Source organism: Mesocricetus auratus, unplaced genomic scaffold (genome assembly GCF_017639785.1).
Source record: "Mesocricetus auratus isolate SY011 unplaced genomic scaffold, BCM_Maur_2.0 Super-Scaffold_100010, whole genome shotgun sequence".
Classification (NCBI taxonomy): Eukaryota; Metazoa; Chordata; class Mammalia; order Rodentia; family Cricetidae; genus Mesocricetus; species Mesocricetus auratus.
This window is the reverse complement of record NW_024429194.1, coordinates 3,649,903-3,675,236: the sequence shown is the minus strand read 5'-3', so window position 1 is coordinate 3,675,236 and position 25,334 is coordinate 3,649,903. Positions and strand designations below refer to the sequence as shown.

The following is a 25,334-nucleotide window of genomic DNA, read 5'->3' as shown; positions in this document are numbered from 1 at the left end:
CAGGTACAAGAAAACCATCCCCCAAAGGGGTGGCCAGTATCTAAAAAAGTTAGGGGTAGGACATGGGCTTAGAATATGGAGTAGAGAGATGCAGGTGGGAAAGAAATCCCAGCGAGGCAAGAGTGGGTTGGAGTTTGTAGTGGCATGATTTCTGAAAGGACATGTGTGGCAGCTGTAAGTCCGAGTGCTGAGGGAAAGGAGAGTCAGGGATCGCTCTGCAGAGGAGGCATTTACAGAGAGAAAGGAGGAGGCTAGAGAGAGCACCGATGCATTCACTTACGATTGGAGCTATCGGTGCAAATGTGTGATATCAATATAGGCATTAATTTATACATGGATAGTAAGGATACCACTAGTAGAAATGCAAAGACATATGTAAGAACAGAGGTTTTTGTGTATCATTGTGTGTGAATAGGTGCCGTTTATTTCCCTGCTTCATCCTCTGAGAAGACCTGGAGTTTGCATCTAATAAACCAGTTGGAAGGAAGGAATAGTTGAAGCCAAGCCTCATTTCTGAGCGACATTTTCTTGCAAAAAAAAAAAAAAAAAGGAACCATTGTTGTTGGAAACGAGAGAGCTCTTCCAAGGACCGAGACAACCAAAGCTCAAGGTGGCATATCTTGTGGTACCTGACAGTGAGTGAGTGCTCAGAGACCACTGAGACCCGGCTTAAAGGACGCCCCACCTCAAAACCAGAGTTAACCTGGGCATTAAAACACACATTGAGGTGGCAAAATACCGCCCATTAAATGGAATAGGAATTAGCAAACCTGAGAGTAAATCAATAAAAAGGTGGGGGGGTTGTAAAAGACTAAAAAGTGTCGTGACCGCCTCGACCAGCAAGGAAGACGCGACGCGACTCGGGAACTCTTTTCCAAGCGGTTTACTCAGGAACCTTGAAACAGTCTTCTTCTCCCCAGGGAAAGCCAGCCCACAGCTTATATGGCCTAGGCATAACCAACCCCAGCACGCCACTTGGCGACAGCAGATAGGTCCACATACACGGAAGCAAGCCGTGGACCCGAGCCTTGACCAAATATGGAGTTGTTTACTCCCCGAGCGCTCACCGGGGAGGGTGGTAGGCGGAAGTGGCACCATCTTTAAGGTGCGGCACGTCGCAGCTCTCCACAAAAAAGTAACAAATGCAAAAAAGAGATGCAGACAGGAAGTTGCACAATCCTTGGTAAGAAGCGTGGTGATCCCAGACATGGATGTGAGTCCCAGTAGAACTCAAGAACAGCGGAGTGTTTGCATGCTCAGAATGTATACCATAGGATGCCTAGATTGCAAAGGAAGAAACAATGCCTTTCTAATAGATTACCCCAGTGTTCACCATTCTAGGTGGTCACCTTACCACACCCAACAGCGGGATAGTCAAACAGCCTGTGACTTGAATGGTTACACTCGAAAGCCCAGGGTCATTCATCTCGCTGGTATTTTATTCAGGAATGCACCTGGTGAAAGATGGAGAAACACCGAAATGATCTAAGTTGAGAAACAGCCTTGGGCATGGAAATCAGGAACGATGAAGAAAGACTCAACAAAAGTTGCAGACAGAGGGAGAGTAAAGAAACACGTCAAACAAATAGAACGCATGGTTCTGTACTTGGTTCTGGACCAGAAAAGACAAAAACGTGAAAGAAAATCGGCAAAATCTGAATGGACTCTACAGATGGTTGGTTGGCGACATTATCACGATGTTAGTGGGTATTTATGTGAGATTGTGTCATGTTTGGGGAGGGGGTGTGTGCCCTGGAGAATCTGAGGGCACTGGAGCCTTAAGTTTGCGCTTGTTCTTTAGTGGGTTAGAAAAAGAATATTAACCATGAGCATCCACATATCTGAAAGTCATCTATTTAAAGATATGTAAAATTCAAAGTAATAGCAATTGATAAAACCCAGAGAGAAAGATATTTGGTTCCCTGCTTTCTACATTTGAAATTACAAACTATGAAAATTATGAACTATAAAATGAGACTTTATTTGCTTTTTAGTGTAATTCTATCTTTTTTTTACAGAAAAAGAGATCATGAAAGGGTTAACTAGAACTTCCTTCAAAGTTGTAAATAAGCAGTGCCATACAAAAAGATTTTGAAAAGGATTTTTTTTGGTGTGTGCTCTCATTTCTGTTCATTTTAAGCAGGGTGTCTCTACATATCCCAGACTGGCTTCAAACTCAAGACCCTCCTGCCTCAGCCCCGCAAGCCTAGCTTAGTGACTTTTAAATGGAAGGAAACCCAAGGTGTGTGAGAAGTGTAATGGCCTGATGAGGACATGTGCAAGGGCATAGGCTTCACCGTAACAAGGGTTAAACAAAGGTAAATTGCTGATTGGGTGGGACTCAATGCTGTGTTCATGTTTTAAGGTCAGAGACAGTAGGGAAGGTAAGAGATGGTGAAAGGCGGAGAAAGAGGAGAGGCAGAAGTAATATAAGTAGCCTTAAAAAAAAAACTCACGTGGAAGGCTCTCTCAAGTGACATTTACCCATTAGAATAGCCAGCACAGATTAAAAAAGAGCCAACCAGTACAAAAGCTGTACACACACACACACACACACACACACACACACACACACACACGGTCGTCAACTAGCTGGCCATTCAAGAGTAGTGAAATTCTCAGTCATAAAGAGTACATAGGCAGGATGGGCTCTAGATAAAAAACTGGTGGCTGGCAACAACGGCACAAGTCACAGGCAACCTTTGAGCCCTTTAAACACTTCCCATTAAAGTTACTACACCTCGGAGTGTCTCAGATGAATTATTTTAATTAATCCCAATTCCAGCTCCACCCTGTGGTACCTGTATCTTCTCTTCATAAAGAGGAAAAGTGAAGCTTTAGATACGTCCTACATGCACCCCTATATAGGTCACATACCGAACCTGTTGCACCCCATATTTAAGAACATGGCTGCTGGCTCCTGGAGTTCCATTCCTAGTCTCCCTAGTGCCCTCCGCAGCATCATGGACTGATGCCTCTAAGGTCAGGTCCTGCAATTTCCCTAGTCTGCAACTCCACCAGCTGGGACCACTGAGCAGCCTAGCATCTGCTAATTTCTCCCACTATCAACAGATACTTTGATTTTTTTTCCTTCTGATTTGTTTCTAGTCTACATCAGGCTTTCTCATTTACATGTTGTTAGAAAGAAAGAAAGAAAGAAAGAAAGAAAGAAAGAAAGAAAGAAAGAAAGAAAGAAAAAGTTTCCCTAAGCAAGAACTTTCAGGATAGTTCCACAGCCCTTGGCAAAACTCCACCCCTCCACCCCTCCACCCCTCCACCCCTCCACTCCCCCACCCCCACCCGTGTTGAGTCCTAGCAAGCCCCCCAGGGTGTCAGTGTACCAGGGGCCTGGTGTTATAACCATACAGAGCCTGCTTCTGCCTCCGCTGGATCAGGTATCGCCCTGGTGATTAAGTAAACGCTGGCTCCAGCTAGTGCAAGCCACACCTTCATTCTGTTCATTGTTTTTCCCAGTTCCGGTCAAAGTGCAGCTCTCTAGGGGAACACTCAGCCCAGAGTGCGGAAGCATCTCGAGGTGAATCCTTTGCTGCCTGCCTGGGCTACCTCAGATTTTTGGAGCCTGAAGAAGGGTGGGGACCGTTTTGTCCTTCCTGAAAGTGGTGACAACAAACACTCTCTGTGGAGATCAAGGGGGTGTTCTCAATCCCCAAGGTGGGCTTGTCCCACCTCAACTCGTGAAACAAAGTGTTTACTGTAAATTCAGGGAATCATTGCTACAAAATAGCACAAATTACTTAACCAACATTTGACAGGAAGTCACCTTGGAACGGCCCCTAGGGCACCCCCCTTGTAAGGACCTAATGACTAACTTCCTTTATAGTCTTTACCTCCACTCGGCTCTGCATCGAACTTCACAAAACATGGGTGCACACTGCTGTTACATTTAGCAGTGACGCACTCTACATTTAGGTGTAGACATTTCCCTAATGGACCATTAAATGTGCTATTTGGACAGTTAATTTTGAAATGTTTCTAAACTAATAGGCACTTGGCAGTGTAGCACATTAGCATAGAGACACCCAAGAGTCAGACATTTCTGGTTGATTGGATGGCTCTTCAGACTTGTACTGGCCATGTTTTTTTTTTTTTTTTTTTTTTTTTTTTTTTTGAAAGGCTCTGCTCCGGGAGCTGCTAAGAGGCGGAGTACACTAGGGATGCACTTGAATAGCCTAGGCAGATTGTGTAGGCTCCCTGGGAGTTATGTCTCCAGGGTAGATGCAGAATCAAAAGCACAGATAATATACACTTTGCTTACCATCGAAGGCCTAAGGAGCCATCCAAAGTACAAGCTGTATGAGTGCATGGCATGGGTCAGGTGTTTGCATGATCGAATCTCAAAAGCAAGAGGCTGACATAGTTGCCTTCAGAACACATGGGGGGAGTGGTTTTGAGGGTGCTGGGACTCCTGGGGTCCGGTCTGGAGGAGGAAAAGCAGCAATACTATACTGCTTGGGGTGGGGTGGGGGGGGGGTGAAACTTACCCAAGACATTCCCCAAGTCAATTTCTGGCCTACATCCCTTGACTCTCTGCTGCAATCGCTAATTCTTTTCCAGAAATGGCAAAAATGTAACCAACAGGAAGCACTTGGCCTGCTCTAACACTTGAGTACATTCAGGGGCGTTACCCACAGCCTCTTTTCGTCCCTCCAACCTTTACCCACACAGAATTCTGTGTTGCACTTGTGTGTCTAGGTCTGGACAGGAAGGATTCCTCCATGCTCGCAGAGGCTGCTGGCGAGCAAGCCCAGGGAGGCCTGGCAGAAGACTTTTGCTGCGAGCGCACCCTGTTCCGAGACCGGTATAGGGCGGGGCCAAGCATGGGGTCCGCCTAGGCGATGGGCGCAGCCAACTAGCGCGCCCGGAGGGCGGGCCGGATCGGGCTGAGAGGCGCCGGCTGTCACAGGCGCCCAATGCGCGCTGCAGGTGGCAAGTTGGAGGTGCTGCCGCCACCTCTGCTGGAGAAGCCTGGGTCTGGCGGCCCCTTGCAGCCTCCGGGAGCCCTTTCCCGCCGCTGAGTCCGAGCCCAGACCCGGAAAAAGCCAAAGGGAACAGCCGCTGTGCAGGGACTAGGAAGCAGCGCTCCATCCCTGCGCCCTTGCTCTACTTTGTTTTTTCCGTGGAAGGTTGTGCCTGGGGGCTGGGAACGGGATCGGAAAGAAGACGGAGAGGAAGGCTTCTGCTATCCAGGTGAGCGAGAGCCTTTCCACCCCAGTGTCCCCCTCCTTCCCCGCAGTAGGGTCCAATGCAGAGCGCCGGCTCGCCCTGTAGTGGCCGGGGAGAGGCGCCTGCCCTTGGCTGAGGTCGATCGCTGAGCAGCGAGGAAGAGGCAAGGCTGGCGGGGCTGGAGGCTACCTGCGGGCGCCCTCCTGGAAAGCACAGGTTCTCCTGAGTGGACACCCCGAGTGAAGAGACCGGCAGAAAGGTGTTTAGGAGGTAGCCTGAGGGCTTGCACTCTAGCTTGGGCTAGCCTGACTTAGCCCCATGTTCGCCGCGTTGGAGAGTGGGGCGCGGCTCCCCGGTGATCGCCTTCCCCCGATCCAGAGCGCTGGACCCAGAGAGCTCGCGAATCTCTGTCCCCCGGAGCCAGAGGCTCTGGAGGACGTCATCCCTCTCTGCTCTGGCAACTCCTCCTCCACCCTCTCGCCTCCACCCCTCGGCACTGGATGCCTAGCCAGCCGATTCGGAGATTCCGTGCTAGTGCCAACGCGCGGAGTGGTGGCTGCTGCCACTCTGCCTCCCGCCCTTGCAGGAGTTGGAGCGCCTGGGGGTCCAACTCTCAGGCCCCCGCCGCCTGGGCTGTGAGCCAGAGGCTGGCTAGTTCTCTGCGCGAGGACTCGCTTTCCAGTGCTCTCCCTAACCCCTCCTCCATGCTGCTCAAACCCTTTACCCAAACACGTAATCTTGGGACCTAGGTGTCGCCGGTCTTGGGCGGAATTGGGACGCCTCCTAAGAAGGTACAAGCCTTGACTCTGAGACCAGAACCTTCGTCTCAGTCTCGGCACTTCAGCCCGGTGCGGGTGGTCAGTGGTTTGACCTCCGGGTTCCCGGCTGACTGCGTGGAGGGCGCGCGAAGCAGAATGAGAGGGTTTTGCTTTCGTGTGTGTGTGTGTGTGTGTGTGTGTGTGTGTATGTGTGTGTACGCGCACCCGTAGGTGTCTTGGATTCTCTGGGAGGCAGAGAGGCAGAAGCCCTCTTCCCTCTGCCCCACAGCGCCACAGGGCCCCTCAGCCCTTGGAAGCCATCTGCGCTCAGAGGTATCTCAGCAACTCGGGGCTTCTGGCTCCTCTCCTTGCTCTAGAAAATCTTTTGGTTGGAGAATGCGTGATGAGGGACCCAGGCGTTCTCCGGGCGGATTGGGCTGTTGTTTTTTTTTTTAATGCAGGGGAGCGCCCCTCGCCAGATGTTTCATCTTCACAGGGCCGGGTTGTCAGGTTCTCGGCTGGGGATTTGAGGGCGTCTAGTCATCGGGAAAGCAGAAGTTGAAGGCTCGGAACTCCCTAGGGCGCGCCCCACTCGGAAGCAAGCGGGAGAGCTAGGGATGCGCGGGCTAGAGCCGAGCGCGCTCCACCGCAAGAGGGTGGCTAAGCAAAGCTACCCTGGGATGACCAGGCACTCCTGAAGCTGGGATCTGTGAGCATAAGTAAAAGTCTGGGTGGTGGGGTCCGGTTCCGGGTTACCCAAGTAACACTTGAAGTTGAGAACCGGGTCTGTACCCCTCAGTGACCACCTCTGCGGTTTTGGGAGCTGCAGCCACACGGCGCACTTTGGCTAGAGCCTCCTCTGGCGGCTTTCGCTTTTCCTTCTGCAGAAGGGAAACCTCCAGGGCTTTCATTTGCCTCGAGCGAGCCTCTCCTAAGAAAGCCTGGGCTCCAACTGAAAAATCCTCCTGGGAGCAAGGCGGGTGTGGGGGTGGGGGGAGGCCTCCAACCCAGAGGAGCAGAGCAGTTGGCCCTCCTTGGGCTCTCTACTAAGACGACTTCGGGTAAGGATACCCCTTGCCTCACCTACACTAGGCTGGTCGACCACCCACGTAATTCTCTGTGAAGTGCATTGGATTAAAACTGGGCCAGAAGAGGGCTGAAATCCACGAAATAAATGAAAAGTAGAAAGCACTGTAAATCCCTGATCTGATTGCGGTTTAAATCTAAATTCCATTTGAATAGAAACAGACTCTGTAATCTAGCAGAGCAGGTCTGGCTGCGTGGGGGCCCCCTGCACTGCGTTTCTTGTGACAGTGGCTGAAGAGACAGTTAAGATTTGCACAGGCCAAGCTGCAACCGCTGAGCACGGAAGGCTGGGAGCTGGGTGAACAAGATTTGGAATAGGAAACATTCCAGCCTGGGCTGGTTCTGAGATGACCCTGGGGGTTTAGGTCTCAAACTTCCTTACAGAACCGGCAATAAGCGTTTCCTAATTGGATTTTTCATAGTACAGACCTAAGTGAAGACCACTCTGTAACCATCGGGGGATTTTTTAATGGCTTTCCTAGACGAACTTGTTCCCTTAGAGGGAGCAGAGAAACTGTACTTAAACCTTGACCTCTCGGTCCAGACAGTGGCGCTATCCCTTTCAATAGGATGTGCACACCGTGGGTGTCTCTCCCTTTCACTAGGATGTGCACTGTTAGGGCATGGCTCTTTTGCACAAGTAGGTGTCTAACAAGCACCCACAAACTGATGCTTATCATGGAAAACACTGATCTGGAAAGACATATAATTTCTAGGATGAATCACTATTGAAATTATTTAAAACTATTGTTAGTAGTTGTTTTGAGGACCAACGTGCACTATTTAGTCACCTATTTTGTAAAACCTGAGATTGGTGAAATTGCTTCAAACGAGAAGGCATGCAGGGTATCGAGTAATGTGGAAAATAAGACATGTATGCTTAAGGCTGTCCATAACGGTCCCTGGTTGAAGGCCTCTAGAAATGGGTGTGTCACTACTTTCAGGTGCATTGTATTCCTTAATGGACACTAAGTTTGGAGAAGGTTGAACACAGTGGCCCACAGGAAGCTTATACTGTATGTGGATACACACAGAGACATGATTTGGATGCCAAGGTATGGATAGATGAGGAAGTTTCCTGCAACAGCCAAGGGAGACACCAGGAAGGATAGGTCTAGTGGCGTGTGTCTTAAGGAGGAGAAGGTCTCCTGGAGGACTATACAGGCAAGCAACACATCCTTCAGCCTGTGTTAAAGTTGGGCTCTATATCGACCGCCAAGACGGGGTGTGATTTGTGTAGGACTTCTAAAGTGAGGGCAGGCTAGCTGTGAATGGTTCATTAAAAAAGATCCAGAAAGTAGGATGAGTCACAGTCTAGTCCAGACAGCCACTTCCTCATCCATGAGGAGAATAATCCCCCCCCCCCCCACAACTCTGACTGTAATAATTAATTTACGACTTTAGAGCTCTCCGGGACACTTTAGAAGGGAAGTGTGAGTCCTAGCAAATGAAAACAAAGGACTTTCACCAAGGTAGTGAGAACCAACCACCACTGGAAAGGTGCGACTTCTACAAATACGGCATCCAATCCAGATGCGGAAGTAAAACAATTGATCTCACAGAACTAAGAACATAGTGGGGTGGGCGGGGCAGGGAAGGAGGACTGGTCAGCAGGTGCAGTTCTATGGGGGGGCTTACTTTCTAGAGTTCTGCAACAGAGCAAGGTGATCACAGTTAAAAAGAAGGGGTCATGTGTTCCAAATAGAGCCATGAATGCTCCCAACACAACAGAGTGATGGTTAATCTTTGAGGTGATGAACATGTCTGTTACTCTGCCTTATCTAATTATTTATTCTAGACATGCACTGAAATAACCGCACTCTGCCCTGTGAATATGGCCAACTGTGGTCCTTCAGCTTAAACATAGACAGATAAATGGATGACATATGTCTACAGGAACGCTGCATGCTCACAAGACTGCAGATCTTGAAAGGCGTTGAACCTAATCTTCAACATTAAGCAAAAAGGAAGAGTTTTAGGACGCGTCGTCTCAACGGGTCACGCTCATGGCCAAGGAGAAGAAAAGCGTTTGCTTTGGCCTAATGCTGGTTGTGTAGCACGAAGGCATTTTATTCGGGAGAATTTAGTGCTTTGATGGTGTTACATAAAAAGCAGGATTGACGTATGCCCAGGATGTGTTCCGGCAAGCTAAATGTGTCACAGCCTACAGCTAATGCAAGGGACGGTATCCCGGGGAAAGAATTGGAGACACGGAGCTGAAGGAGGCTTGTCTTAGAATGCTGCCTCATGAGGGAGTGAACAGTTAGCCAGGTGGAAAGCAGTGCCCAGCCAGGAAAATGGTGCTGAGTGTGGCTGGGGACCATTGGGAGATTTCAGTCAGGTAGGACACAGGCGAAGGGATGCATGTGTCCCAGTCCTAAACACTGAGAGTTCTACAATGGGGATGGAGAGGGAGGAGGGGGAGGGAGAGGGAAGGGGAGGGGGAGGGGGAGGGAGAAAGGCAGAGACTACTCCCTTTATATCTGAAGTGGTAGATACGTCAATACGCCTGCCTTTATTTAAAAGACCGGAATGATTCAGAATTTGGACTCCCCAATCCTGCCTTGGGTTCGTTCTTTGCATCTGAGACCTCTGAGTCACACCGTCTGTAAAGAGTATAGAAAGAGGCTTTGGGAGAAGTCAGCAACACACATGTGTGGTGTAACATCTGGTTCCAGCCTTGACCTTTGGGTTAGCTCCCCAGAAATGGGTCACTGGCTTCCGGAGTGGGAAGAGGTTTCTAGCTGGGTGAAGTGCTGCCAGACCCGGATTGTAATGATTTGGCCTCCATTAGAAATCTACGCCCGCTTGCTTGCTCTTGTAGCTTCCACGTGAACATTTCACCTGGATGTCCTACATCTCATCCTTCCTGACCCCACGTCTCCAGGTCCCGAGTCTACCCAGACAGACACCCGGTCTTCATCTTCCACGCACTGTTCCCAATAAACACACCCCAGAAACATCATCTCAAGTCCTTCCTATCACAATGCTGCTGGGTCTATGTCCACCCTGTGACTCTTGCTTAGACCTCAGTGACATTAGTCTGGGTCACACCGCTTTCTGGCAGTGCTGTTTTTGACTACATTAGTCCCTTCTCCAAAGCTCCTCCTAGTTTTATAGCCTTGTCCTCAGCACCCTGCATTTATTCTTCTGTGGCAACACGCTCATACTGTCCCCATGGCTCCAACAGGAGGTCCATGACAACTCTCACCAAAGCAGATGCGTGCTTCGCTTAATTTCTGGGCAATGTTCTTACCCTCTCTCCTTCATCGTATCTTACGCATTCTGAGCACCCATCGGTTTTCTGAACCAAACTCAAAGCGCCGCCGTCGCCCTTGGGAAGCTTCACACCTACCCGGAATGCCTCCGTCCCCCATCTTTCCTCTGCTATGGCACTTAACATGCATTTGTTCCTTGATGCACTATACGACAGAGAGCTGAGACTCCGTATGTTCTTCCCCTTGCTTCCCACCAAGTGGTGCCCGCCCTAGGGGTTCCTCATGAGCTTCCACAGAGTTAGTGGCTGTCTAGAGATGTTTTAGAAGAGGCGATGGATAACAAAAGATGTCCCCTACCCATGCTGAGTCAGAATGAAGAAGGAGCCAACCATGAGTAAACCCTGATAGGCATGGGCATTGTTTAGAAACTTCAAAAACTATCCTCTACTTCGTTTGTCTAATTGCATGGATAATTTAAGCTCCAGACGCTGGAAGAACTGTTAGCATTCTTCTTTGTGGAGATAAGAGTGTAGTCATGTGAGCTCCACGGCGCGTTCAAAGGCAGAATAGAAACGGGCAGCCAAGATGAGAGGGATTGGGCTGAAACAAAAATGGGAAATGTTGGCACGACACCCATGAAGTGTGGGATGCACCCAGAATTATGGGAGGAGATTCTTAGCTGGGGGGGGAGCTAATGGTTTGTCTCATATCTAGTCCTTCTTAGGAAAATTTTCATCTGACACCTGTGACTTACAAAGTAGCGTCACGCTTGTGATCGCTGGCATATATGGATGTTAAAATGCTTCAGGTCTAGATGAAACTCTTTATTCCAATTCCTGGAAAATGAGGGATTTCTTGTGATTGCATGCCCCTCCCTTTTTTAAGAGTGAAAAGATGAAGCCATTTCTCATGTGCTCATTAAATGTCTGAAGAAGTGGGGAAAATTATTATAAAAAGATTGCTGGTTTCAATATCCCAGCGACCAAAATAAAATGCTTGCACACAGTCTTAAATACAGAAACCTTCAAACGTGAGTGAATAACTCTATAGTCATCAAATACCTGTTAGCTGTGATGGTTCAAATGAGAATGACCCCCCCCACCAGCAAAGGCTCATATATTTGAAGGCCTGGTCACCAGGAAATTGAATATTTTGAAAACTTTAGAAGGATTAGGAGGTGCGGTCTTGTTGGAGTAAGTGTGTCACTGGGAGCTGGGCTTTGAGGTTTCATAAACCCATGCCATGCACAGTTTCTCCTCTCCCCCACCCCACCCCCGTCTCCCCTCTGCTCTCTCTTCCCCCTTCCCTCCTCCCTCTCTCTGCTTGTAGATCAGGGTGTGGCTTTCAGCTCCTTTTTCAGGTACCCTGTCTGCCTGCCCCCATGCTCCCTGCCACGATGATAATGGACTAAACCTCTGAAACAGTAAGCCAGCCCCCAGTTAAATGCTTTCTGTTATAAGAGCTGCCTTGGTCATGGTGTCTCTGCACCACAACAGAACAGTGACCAAGACAACCATTCATTGCTCACGAGGAATAATGTGGGGGGAAATGACACTGTTCGGTATTGAGGCTTTAAATATTAAGGGATTGGAAGTCTTGCTATAATGTTAGAGTTGTGCGCTTAAACCTGTCCTAAGCAATCGTATGGCTCTGAGTGAGTAAAGCTGCCGTATCTGCACCGGACGTGGGGTGTTTGTAAAAAGTGGGCGTCACCACAGCAAAACGGAAATGATGCTGCCCACCCACTCCACGCAGACACGTGGTCACACATGTGCGACTCACACCAGACAGTCCTCTCTCTGTAAGGTTACTGAGCCTCTTTGACTCAGTTTCCTCACTGGGAAATGGAAACAGCTGAATTTCCCACTTCACACCGCGGACGCAACAGCGAAATGACATCTCACTTGTGGATGCGTTTCACGGGCGATGAAGTGAGACACTCCCAGCGTTCTGATTGCTAGTTGATCCCGGTCCAGTAGTATGCCGTTACAGCTCTCTCCACAACCCTTCACAAAGCGACAACAGAAAACATTTATGAGATTGACTCTGAGCTCAGGTAAAGCCTGAACCCATGACACACAACTCACCTTTAAATGAAAAACAAGCTCAAACAAACAAAACCCAGAACGACAAAAGGAAAAATAAAACCATCCACTTCTCTACTAAACGCCACTGAATTCTGCCGTTAAATAATGAGACTAGGAGTCTGTTTGGGCTGTGGTGGTTTTAATATAAAAGCAACTGCTCCCACAGAATAAAATACACGTTCTTTGTAATGCGGTAGTTGTTTCTCTGAATTTTAGTCCACTCTGTTAAGTGTGCACTGCGAAGATCGTGCCATACACACAGTGAGAACGTGCAAGCATTCGGGCGATTACTACGGGGTCATATCCAGATGAATGGCTGTGAGTTAAAAACATCCTAAGCTGCCAATGATCTTAATGCATCCAGACTGAGGGCGTCAGAGCTCGGCAGCCCAGAGCACTGGGCTGGAGCAGTGGCTCCTGACCCTGCCCAGCTTTTTAGGAGAAGATCAAACGCCATCATTAGCCCTGAAAAGGGGATAAAAACTCAAACTGGAGTTCCCACTGGCTCCGTAACACTTTGGCCTCAGTATCAAGGCACACATCCTAAGTTATGTCTAGTCTACAGACCGGAAGAGGCAGAACCAATACGGTGATGCAATATCAAAGTCAGCAATGTGGACTTCATTAGCGCGTGTAACACACATCGGGGTCACATTAGCTGCCGGTGTACCCCACTGCAGGTTCTCACTGCCTGTCTGGGACACGTTTCCCAAGTCCTCTGAGTTTCCCTTTCTTCTGCACAGGGAACTTGGTACCACCTACCTGCAGAGATGTTGCTGCACACACACACCACAGGAGTACCCATAAAATGACTTAGCACACACTAAGCTACCACGCCAGCGGCTCTCCCGTCCGCCATGTGAGATATGCCATTGGCATTTAATTCACTATGACAATTCGCTTTTAGGAATTGGCTTTCACCTTCAATGTTTGTGTTTCACCCTTTCCATTGTAACTATGTTTACTTACTTTTAGCCATATGTAAGGGAAAAAAAAAACTTTAGGCCTGGGCAGATACATCTGATAATAATTCTTGCAAATACACTGCCGCAAGTCAAAAGCAGCTGGCTATTTTATTCATTCACTCATCCCCCACATACCTAGACCGTCCCATTTGGAAGAGTGGAAACCTCAAGCATTAACTCTCTGTGCTACAGCAACTTTGATCGGTGAATTTATTCTCCCTGAACTTGCGTATGTAATAGCCAGATAATTAAGTTAAATTTCTGTACTTTAATTTTTTTGAGTGCATAGAGCTAGACCTATTTTTGTTTCTCTGTGTAGTCCCAGCTGTCCTGTCTGTAGACCAGGCTGGCCTCGAACTCAGAGATCCGGCTGCCTCTGCCTCCCGAGTGCTGGGATTAAAGATGTGCTCCACCAACGCCTGTTGAGGTCAGAGGACAGCTTTCACTACGTGGGTCCTAAGGTTCAAACTGAAGTCCTCAGTCTTGGTGACAAGTGCCTGTATGCTGAGGCCTCTCACAGGCTCCAGATGTTATTTTTAAATGGTCAGGTGACCGAGATGATTTTATCTCACAGAACGTGTGAGTCTCGGGGAATATTATCATGTCACAACATCTTCCAGATTGTATTTATAAAGGATGAATAATTGGTGCTATTCTTAGTTGCTTGCTTCCCTTTGGAGGGGGAAAAAAGAAAAGACAACAGATCAAAGATTGAAACGGATTAGGTAATGGGGTGGTGAGGTAATGCCACGAAGTGTACGGGAGGTAAACCAGTTGCCCCCCAGCTCCTAGCTAAGTGATACTTTGTGTTATCTTTTCTACTTTAATATGTGAATGCTGCCCCCTGCAGGTCACCCCGCACAATGCTTGGTCTCTGTGGTGTACAGTTAGAGAGATAACTAGGTGTGCTTCAGGAATGATAAACCCAACATTGCTTTCCAGACTGCAGGCTCATCAGCGCTTAATTTCCCTGGATAACAGTTTGTGCTCCTTTATGGGGAGTCACAGCTGCTTAAGCTTTCCAGCCTGTAGTCCTCAAGCCAGGCCACAGATGCAAGACCTGAGTTTTCTAACCCTGACAGGAGCTTGAGCCTGGCTGCTTTCTACAGCCCAGAGCGGCTGGAACACAATTTGGACACAACGGAAGCACAGCACCGCTTTGCACAGCTTTTGCTATACAAATTCTACTGAAGAACTCTTTAAGAGCCATGGCAATCGTAGGTTTGGGTTCTCCAGGTAGTCGCTCCTCGGACCCAGCTGACAACTCAAATATATTTTTCCTCGGGACGAACCCAACTGCTGCTGCTTGCTATCTGAGGGTCTCCTGGAAATGTCTCTTCTCTACCTCTCTTCCTGGGTTTGGAGGCTTCCATGGAGATCCAGGGTAGCATTTTCTTTTCCAAAGCGTAATGGGAGGAATAGTCTAGAATAAATTACAATGACAAATAAATGGCAGTTCCTTTAAATTGCTTTGAGCCGGCCTCCATTTGGCATAAGAGAAGGAGTGTGTGTTGCATCTGACAGTTAGCACAGAGGGAGATAAAAGCCCTCTTGGTCCTGCTGGGAGGTAGCAAGTGGCACGTACCTGCTGTGAGCCCCTTATGTAAGGCTTCGGGGAACAGCTGGCCTGAAGTGCCAGGCTCTGTATAGATGTTCCCTTGCCTTGGTGCCTGGAGGAGAGTGGATGTAGGAAAGAGTGTGTGACCTACAAAATTATCTCTCTCACCAAAAGTACGATCTTGTCAAGGCATGTATGGAGATATAAGGAGGAGAAGAGTTGACAGAGGCTATCTCTCTCACCAAAAGTATGATCTTGTCAAGGCATGTATGGAGATATAAGGAGGAGAAGAGTTGACAGAGGCAGGGAATATATAACATGGAAGAGAACACTTCCCCCACCCCCTCCCGTTAGACGAGGCTAGGCTGCATCTGAGGAGAGCAAGGTCAGTGAATGAAGCAGGCATTCGGTAGACCACATCACTTTGGTATCTAGTGGGAACAAAGATTGGCTAGACTCAGTACAGGTTAAATGAAGCTGATTCGGAGAGATTACACCTACCCAAGAGGCGGGTGGCCGCCGCAGGTTCCAGCTCCAAGGGAACTCCTAGGCTGTCCTTGTAACCCGACCAGCAAAAAAGACTGCTCTCTGTCTGCCCCCAGATATAGTCCTCTCTTCCATCAGGTCCTCACCTGTGACCACACCCAAATGGGCGTGGTCAGTGCTACTGGCATGGGTGGGGTGTATATCTCACTACACTTTGGGCTCTCAGAAAACTCATGGGTTAATTAAACATCTCTTTCCCTAAAGATTAGCCTAGCTCTGACCCCCAGCTTCAAAGTCTTCCCTAATAACCAAGAGCCAGGTATTGTTGGGGCTAACTTTTTTTATTACATAGAACACACAACAAATATTTCATAAGGACAAGGCATTCTAGCAACTTGATTTTGCATGGTACCTTAGAATGAAATTGGAGCCCACAAATAATTTAGTATTACTCAAGACAATTTAGTAGCTGAGTTGACCAGTCATATTTTAAACGTTTGTATTTATTGTTTCCCACACCTACCTGTACTAAACAATCTATTTTATTACATCTTTGACACCATAGGCTGCCTATGAATATGAGCATTCTACATTCTACCAGTACTAAACACACGGTTCCAAACACAGATATAGATAGATACATAGATACATAGATAGATAAATAGATGGTAGATAGATAGAATGATAGATAGACAGACAGGCTGAGTTGTGCATTTGAGATTGCTTTGTGGAGACTGATGGTGTAGTTCTTAACCATGCTTTGTTGATTTGTCCCTGTTCACAAAGACACTCACTGGATTCAGGAATTTGGTTTTTGGCATTGACCTATTAAAGTATCTGTTTGCATGTGATGTAAGAAAGTCAGCATCAGGAATTTGGGGAAGATAAGGCCAGTGATTTTAAAACGTTTTGAAGGTTTTTATTTTCCCACCACATTCATGTGGCGGAGAAAGTTGGTTCCAGTGGCGTGTGACCTTGTGACACAGGCTGGAGATATTGCTGACACAGTCACTCCTGTCTCTAGCCCATTGTCTTCTTAAAACTGCTCCTGCCCCTGCAGTGACATCCCTCTTTTGAATGTTTCAAAGCAGAAGACAAACCATGGCCAAGCAGTACTTAGTCTAATGGATGTTGCAAATTTTATCTTCAAGAACATGGAAATGTCTCATGTTTCTGACCCTGGTTTCTTTAGTCTTTGGGGCGAAAAGCCTAGGGTGATAAAAGACAGAGACCTACTTTCTGAATATAGGCATTTCCCATGTATAGATGACTCACTTTTTCCAAAAGTGTGCTTGTCAGTAGTTGTACACAATTTTGAATTCCTTCCCTTAAGAAGAAATGTTGAAAATCATGGCCAGGTTTTTGGGCTAGTACAGCTTTTGTTATGAACTAATTTTGAAACTATTGGTATCAGTTGCGAGACCTTATGATGGGAAGTTAAATGTTCCTCTCCAGGTGGACAGCCTAAGGTAGAACTTTGATGAGAGTAGCTTCACACCAACCCCTCCTTGACGCTTCCTCCATCTTCCACTACCATTACCCGAGTCTTGGACACTCTACCATAGTTGGGCTATCCTACTTTCCATGGCACACTCCTTATATGGGATTTATTACCTTCTCTTTTTTCTTAAATAAAATGACCATTGTCTTAGTTATGCTGGTCTAAGCAATATGTAGAAAGCAACCTGAATTAATTATACTTACAGAAGGAATTAGTAAATCCAGAATTCTTCCTCTCCATTTGTATAAAAGAAAACAAAAACAAAATATTGGGACTGAAATCAAGTGCAGGTTGTAATATGTCCTTTAACTTGATATTTATTATTCATATCTTATAAGCAAGGTAGTTACACATGATATGGGGATATATGTGTGAATAAAAATGGAATGGTATCCATTATATTACAGGGAGACCTAGTAGGTAAAGACAGATTATCACAAAATAACAATTTAATGTCATAACATTATTAAATTTTTATAATAACACCGAAAACCAATTAGACATTGTATTAATAAAGATAAGCATATAGTCCAACAAAGGAACTCTACAAAGTCACGCTTTTAATACCCGAGATAATTAACTTACAAAGAGAAAAGGTCTCTTTGAATCCAAAATCTTGGGAATTTCTGTACATGGCTAAGCAGACCCATCGCTCTTTGCACTGAGGTGAGGTGGGCCATTGTGGCGGAGGTGTGCGCTAGTGCGAAGTGTTGGATGCATGGCCAAGAAACAAAACGGTGTGAGTGGGTGTTGGGGTCCAACCGTTCTCTTTGAGGGCACACGCTCAGTGACCTGAAGACATCCCACAAGACCCTGCCTTTCAATCGCGTCATCATTTCTCAATTTCCCCATCCTAAGACCCAAGCCTGGACCACACAGGCCTTTGGGGTGACACTTAACATTGAACCTGTTACACCCTGTCATGTAAGATAACTGGTTCCCACCAGTTCTCCATTTCTTTGCTTAGACTATGCCCTGTCCTTTCAGTTGAGTTGAGTTTCCAGCAGGCATCTCTGGAGAACGAAGGTTAGGGAACATTTTGACAATTAGCCTTATCCCAGGCTAAGTCAGTATTCTCTCTTCAAGTACCGCTGACCATGATGTAGCTAGCCATTTCTCTTTGCTAACACACAACTCTCAATTTGTTATTAAAATCATAATCACAGTTTCAGGTGTGATTTGTTCCTGCAGACTGGATATTAAAAGAGCTATTTTTAATCCTTATGGCACCGAGGTTCCAAGTCAAACATTTTGCCGTCGCTGTGCACTGTGGTTTCTTGCCCCTGGCTTCCTCGTGGAGCCGAAACAGAATATATTTTTCTTTCTTTCTTCAACACAAGGGCCTTGAGAACAGATTGAGTTTGCAACAGCTTCTGAGGGGGAGAGCAGACAAGAACCAGGAGGGTGAGCACAGAGGTGGTGTGAGCAGCAGCAATGTCTGAAACCCTGTCCTTTGCACGCGTAGCTCTGTGGAGGGTGCCCCCAAGCAGGGGCTTGACCTTGATTCTGACTGCACTGGAAAGAGAGAGAAGGAAGCTCATCGAGATGCATTTCCCATGGGTTAGCCAGAGGTAGAGTTAGAGGAGCTTCAGTCCTGCTATCTAATCTTGGAGCAGAAGTTGTTCTGGGAGTCCTTGGGATGCATTCCAGGGGAGTAACGATTTGCCCATCTGAGTGATATCAGGGTACCTCAACAGATGATAATCCACACCCCTTCTGATATACCGAGGAAGGGGTGTAACTGTAGGTCAACAAAGGTTGCAAAGAGAGTGTTTCTTTATGCACGCTATTATTCATTAACTACACTGGGGACGACTTAGAATCGTTCCATCTTCACGTAAATGTTTTCCAAGGCTGACTGTGTTTTCCATTCTAAAAATAAATCTGCACAAAGAGTAGCACTGTAGAGGCTGGAGAGATGGCTCAGTGGTCAAGAGCATGGGCCGCCCTTCCAAAGGACACCGGGGCTCAACTCCCAGCATCCACATGGTGGATCACAACCAACTGTAACTTCAGTCTCAGAGGATCCGACGGCCTCTTCTGGCCTCTGGACAACAGGGAAGCCCATGGTACACAGACACGCATGGAGACAAAACACCCATTCACATAAATTAAAAACTTAATTTTTTTTATTTAAAAGAGCGGCCTTGTACATGGGCTTGATGTCTAGCTTGACTGTAGAGAGTCTCGAGTCTATTTCTGCATTAAGAATGGAAGTTAAGGTAGATGTGCCTTTATGGCTTCTATAAATTGCCACGATATTCATGAGAGAATGAATAAAAGTTAAAAAAGGAAATAATGTCTAAGTATCACTGGGGAAATAGTTTTAGCATCATGGCTTCCCGAAAAGGTTTTTTTGAGGGGGAGGGTATCCAAGACACTGGAGCCTACCTTAGGCACTCCTATGTTACCCATGGACTTAGATTAAAAAGTTGTCAACCAGTGACAAATGGCCATCCCTGAAAACATGTATACGGGTGACATCGTACAGACTGAATAGGTTATATCTAGGGACATATACTTAAATGCATGTGCTAACAACGAATGAATATTAATAAATACAATTAGAGAGGCCACAAGTTTGAAGCAGAGTGGGGAAAGGGTTTATGGGAGGATTTAGAGGGAGGAAAGGGGGAGAGAGAGAAATATGTAATCATAATCGAAAACAAAACCCTGGTTCACAAGGGTGACACACGGGAACAGCAGAAAGTGCAGTTTGTATGGATTTGTTTCTGTTTTATGTCGCTGTTGTGAAAGGGTCTGGGTCCCAAAAGTGTAACAGGCTAAAAGTTTTGCTTTTGAAAAAGAGTTTGTAGCCTTTGGGGTATCCCACGCCAAAGACCCAGCCTTTGGGGTATCCCACGCCAAAGACCCCAGGGCCCCACCGCGTTTCATCCCCAATTCTAAGGGCGGCTGCTTCGCTCTGAGTGGGCGGGGCTCAGCCTCACACCCTCATCACGTGATCACCCACTTGTGTAAAGTGCTGTAGCCGGTATAGCAGAGTGAAATTTTGAGCACCCGGAGCGACCTTGAGCACATATTTTGACTTCAAGAAATGCTGACCCTGAAGGAACGTGAATTTCTGCCAAGCAGCTTCTTTACAATTTTTTTAAATGAAGTTTTGTCTTATTTGACTCTGGTAGAAAATACCCATGCATTATTTTTACATTTCCCACAATAAAATACCAGAAGCTAAATAACTGTTTTTAAAGTGTTCATCTAGCCCACAGTTCTGTACTTTCAAAGACCTCTGCGGGTGAGGGTGGGGGCTGGAGAACATGGATGTACTTGGGTGTGTGCATGCACATGCGTGTGTGATGTACTTGGGTGTGTGTGTGCACATGTGTGTGTGATGTACTTGGGTGTGTGTGTGCACATGTGTGTGTGATGTACATGGGTGTGTGTGTGCACATGTGTGTGTGATGTACTTGGGTATGTGTGTGCACATGTGTGTGTGATATACTTGGGTGTGTGTGTGCACATGTGTGTGTGATGTACTTGGGTGTGTGTGTGCACATGTGTGTGTGATGTACTTGGGTGTGTGTATGCACATGTGTGTGTGATGTACTTGGGTGTGTGTGCACGTGTGTGTGATGTACTTGGGTGTGTGTGTGCACATGTGTGTGTGATGTACTTGGGTGTGTGTGCACATGGGTGTGTGATGTACTTGGGTGTGTGTATGCACATGGGTGATCTACTTGGGTGTGTGTATGCACATGGGTGTTGTACTTGGGTGTGTGTATGCATGTGTGTGTGTTGTACTTGGGTGTGTGTGTGCACATGTGTGTTGTACTTGGGTGTGTGTATGCACATGGGTGTTGTACTTGGGTGTGTGTATGCACATGGGTGTTGTACTTGGGTGTGTGTGCACATGGGTGTTGTACTTGGGTGTGTGTGTGTGCACATGGGTGTTTGGAGGCCAGCGATTGTTCCACAGGAGCAGTCTACCTTGTTTATTTTTATTTTTATTTATTTATTTATTGGTTTTACGAGACAGGGTTTCTCTGTATTGTTTTGGAGGCTGTCGTCCAGCCCGGCCTCAAACTCACAGATCTACCTTGTTTATTGAGTAAAGGTCTCTCACCAGGGCCTAGACTTGTTGAAGAAGATAGGGGCTGGCTCCAGTTCTAGAAAAGTGGGCATTGGGGTCTTGAACTCAGGTCCTCATGGCTTACACAGCGAGTGCTTTACAGTCTGAGTCATCTCCCCCAGCGCCCGCCCCACCCCCATTCTGGGCCTCCAGGAGCCCATATCTTAGCAAGGCATCTCCAAGTCAAACAGGACCCTTAGTGTCCTGCCGTAGCACAGCGCACCACGTGAGAAGAAACCCGGAACATGCCGTGTGTGTGTGTGTGTGTGTGTGTGTGTGTGTGTGTGTGTGTGTGTGTGTGTGTGTGTTGCGGACCCTGATCCCTTTTCTCTTCCAAAGCTACTAGGACACAATCATGGGAGTGCCACCCTAAGACCTCCCTTAATCCTAGCCACAAGCCCCAGAGACCTCTGGACACCAGAGCCTGACAAGACTCTCTGCTGACAATTCTGCTTTAAACCCTCACTCTAGAGGTTCAGCTTCCACACTGAGCCCACAATGTACTGGGGCACACTCAGGCCGGGTAGAAACCACAGGATACTCTGTCCTGCTGGAACTCGCCTGAAGGGAAAGAACAGCTCAGAGGCCAGTGACAACAGGGCATTCCAAAGTCCGCCCTGTGTTCGGCTGCCCTGTGTCCTGTTGGAGGTCTTCTGTGGACCCTTTTCTACGAAAAAGTCAGAATTATGTTTTCCTCCTTTTCTGTGCAAGGAAGTCTGTCATGGGCAGTGGCTTGCTCAGGGTCGCCTGGTTTCTAGAAGGACTCCTGGGCCCCTTCTCTCACTCTGAGTCCTTCCCTGGGGACGTCACCTCTTTTCACGGAGGTCAGCCTGCTGGGAGAGGAAGTCAGGGAGTCTAAAGCAGAGACTTGAGCTTATCTCTTGTGTGGCAGCTGCCAGAAGAGCCGTGCACCAAGAGATTTCCTTTCCTGGCTGCAGCGTTTGTATCTTTTTTTTTTTTAAAGAGTCCTCTGACTTTGTAGCCCAGGCTCACCTTGAACTCATGATCCTCCTGCCTCAGCCTCCTGAGTGCACCACTGCTTCCCAGCTCCCCATTTCAAATAAAAACACTCAGTGTATTTATAGGAGAGGATCTCCAATGTCCTTTGTGTGACTTCTTGGGTCCATACAGTAAAGTTTGAGCTCTATAAGAAGAAGGAAAAAAAGTCCACTGTTCATTCCCTAAACAATAAAAGTGGATAAAAAAAAAGTGGATTTAAAAAAAACCCACAAGCCAGGATACTGACTGATCTTTAATACTACACAAAAGATGTGTAGAAGCCCTCCTGTGGACTGGCAATAATCTGCAAGGCAGTCAGCATTTGGAGAGGGCTCAGATGCCCCCAGGGCCACCGCAGCAAAGACAGCAGCTTCCCTGTGTTCTGAGAGAGCTCTGGGCTGAGGGCTGACAGCAGGTCCGACTGTGGACTTTGCAGACATTTTTGTCATGATTTCTTCCAGTGCATACTATGTAGCTCCTCTCACCCTACCATCTGCTGGTTGTAAAAGCGGAGGTTTTTTTTTTTTTTAATTAAAACTAGGCTGCTTTGGGTTCTATTACAAATCACGTCTTTTAACACTTTACAGTGAAGACTGAGCCTCTGTGGGGTGGCCACGCAATTCCGAAATCATTGTAACAGGAGTTTCCTTTTCCTTTTCTTTTTTCTATTTTTGGGAAAATACATGTGACCCAAGATTTACCCTCAGTCGTCTTTAAGGTGCAGTTCAGGAATGTCATGTACATTCGTGTGGCTTGCTCAACACACACCCTAGACTCCTCATCTTGCAAGACTAAATCCCTATACTCTTACTCAAACCCCCTCCTCTCCCAGTGCCTAGTAATCACTATTTTAAATTCTGACACTCCAAGTCTGACTACTGGAGAGGGCTTACGTTAACTGAGGATATCGTGTTAGCCTTTGGGGTCTGGTTTATTTTACGTAATGAAGTATATTTATGGTTTCATGATCCACTTCCTTTATAAAGTGAGTGTGGTATTTTGTTCGCCCATTCACCCTCTGACAGACACTCGCGTTGCTTCCCACGTTTGACCGTGCTCTGCAAGCCCCTGGGCTGTGTGGCAGAGTCCACCTAGGCTGAGGAGGAGAGAGTCTGCTACGGCTGCTATTGACTCCTGTCCCTCCCAGACTTCCTTTGCCTGTTGGAGGTGTGCAAACCACATTGGTGTTAAACCCAGAACTGCCGTCACAGCCAGTTGGGGACAAGGTGTGCTGAGGACAGCCCATTTATTCTCCACTTTGGTGCCTGGACCTCCTAGGGCACAGGTGGGAGAGGTTGCAGGCGTGACCTCAGATAGATTCACCCGGGGCTTTGTCCCAGAAACTGGTAATTTCAAATGGCCTTAACCTCATGGGTGACATGAGATTTCTACTCTTAGGACCCTTGGAGGGGAGAGAGGCCTGAGTCCCCAAAGCCAAATCGGGGCTCTTGGGCTGGTCATGTTCAGCCTGATTGGCCTCGATAGAAATTGTCCTCAGTAGCGTGTGCCATCAAAAAAACCACTATGCACAGGCCCTGACACAAACAGTTGGCGTAAAAAAACTTCCTTTTCCTTATAACTGGCAGCACCTGTTTAAGAAGATGGTTTGTAGTCACCTCTCTAAGGCCAAAGCGCTCCCCCAAAAAACAATTCCTCCAACATGACCTTGGCAAGCGATCTTTCACCTTGAAACCTGTGGATAAAAACTGATTGGCACAAAAGGCTTGCTCTAGGGCTTTCTGCCCTCTTGAAAATGTCCATGTGATTTCATGGGCTGTGACTCCCTGTCCTGCTAGAGCAGTGATCGTACAGTTTATCAGATTAAAGCCAGCTAAATTCTATGCATTTTGTGTCCAGACTTAATGACATGTCAAATTTCTTTTTTTCCTTTTTACTAACAGATATTAGTAAGTATACTTACCAGGATCCAGAAGATAATAATGATGTTTTATCCCCTTGCTCTTGTCTTTGAAAGGTTTAAATCTACACCATGGCCTGGCCTGTAGCACATATAAACTGACATATAATTTATATTGTTTGAGATGTGCAATTAAAATCCTTTTAGATAAATTTCACTAGGTTTCCAGTTAGGGCGTGGATGTGGTCTAAGTCTGCTTTGCAGCAACCCCGCCACCCCATTTCTGGTCCAGGCTTGCTTTAATTACTTTTATGTCCCTATATGTTCACATAATTCTTCCCTATTATCTTTCTGGAAACATCTACTGCACATTCAAACACGCCTTGTGGTCATTCTATTTGCACCTGTTAAATTAAAAAGTAACGGATGTTCCCTTTGGATCTCTCCTGAATTATCTACCCTGTTTCCACCGACACTTTCTTCTCAACGAGAGGTGTCCAGGTGGGAAGGGACCCTAGAAAGGCAGTTTGTCACACTTCCTGGGGTAGTGGGTTAGCAACAGTTCTCGAGCCATCTCTAATCCTGCTCTCTTTTCCTTCTTGCTCATCTTCCGGTCTCCCTGACTCCGGGAACGTGGAACATGGACGGCCCATCATCTGGAAAATAAATGTTATCGCTGGTTGCGGGGACGCGGATAATGCGGTGAGTCCTGAGGTTAATATTTAAGCACTCGATTTCATTCTTTGTGGAAGAATAATTAAGTGAAATTCCTCGGTGGTAAAATTTTCTTTAGCATCTGCTATCTGTGTGTATGGAGGTCATGTGCTTGGGGTCAGAATTAAACCTCCTGAGGGGGAGAGAGAGAGAGAGAGAGAGAGAGAGAGAGAGAGAGAGAGAGAGAGAGAGAGAGAGAGAGAGAGAGAGAGAGAGAGAGAGTCCCAAGTAAACAGAAATCAATCATTCTCATTGACCAAAGATAATACCCAAATGTTTTTGGTGGTTTTTTTTTTCTCCCTTGGTTCCCTCTGGGTTTATGCTCTCCTTCATAGGATCTCACAACAGAGCATTTTGAGAAGTCCCATTGTCTTCCAAGTTCAGTTCTGTTATTTTCTAAGGTTTTTACTGAGTCATGACCCTAAGTCATATGCCTCAGATCTTTAAAGTGTATTTGTAATTTATGGCAGATATGAATTCAAATGATTTCTGTTTGTGATGGATTGTGCCATTTTGGGAATGGCACCTTGCTGGTGTGTTTAGATTAAACATGATATATACATGACTGTATCGCTCAGTCTCAATTATCCCACAGGAGATGTAGGAGATGGAATCCAAACTCCACAGGAGCAAAAGAGTGTTGAATGTCAGTGTGACTTTGTCCCTTCCAAACCTGAGCAGGAATGAAGTGCAAACCTAACTGGTGTCCTATGTGTAGGGCCAGGGAGGAAAATGGGAAACACATGTATATATATAATGTGTGTATGTGGATATCTATGCATATAGGTATAAACATATATATTTTAAACACATTTCCCAAGGATAATGGA

General features: G+C 46.9%; 1 protein-coding gene across 1 annotated transcript in view; it reads left to right on the top strand.

Annotated features, from left to right (window-relative positions):
- Positions 1-4,714: 4,714 nt before the first annotated feature.
- Positions 4,715-25,334, top strand: part of Epb41l3 (erythrocyte membrane protein band 4.1 like 3) — a 211,674-nt gene continuing 191,054 nt past the window's right edge. The window contains exon 1 of the mRNA XM_040752870.1: positions 4,715-5,208. The gene's annotated coding sequence lies outside the window, so the exon portion shown is untranslated. The remainder of the gene's footprint in view (positions 5,209-25,334) is intronic.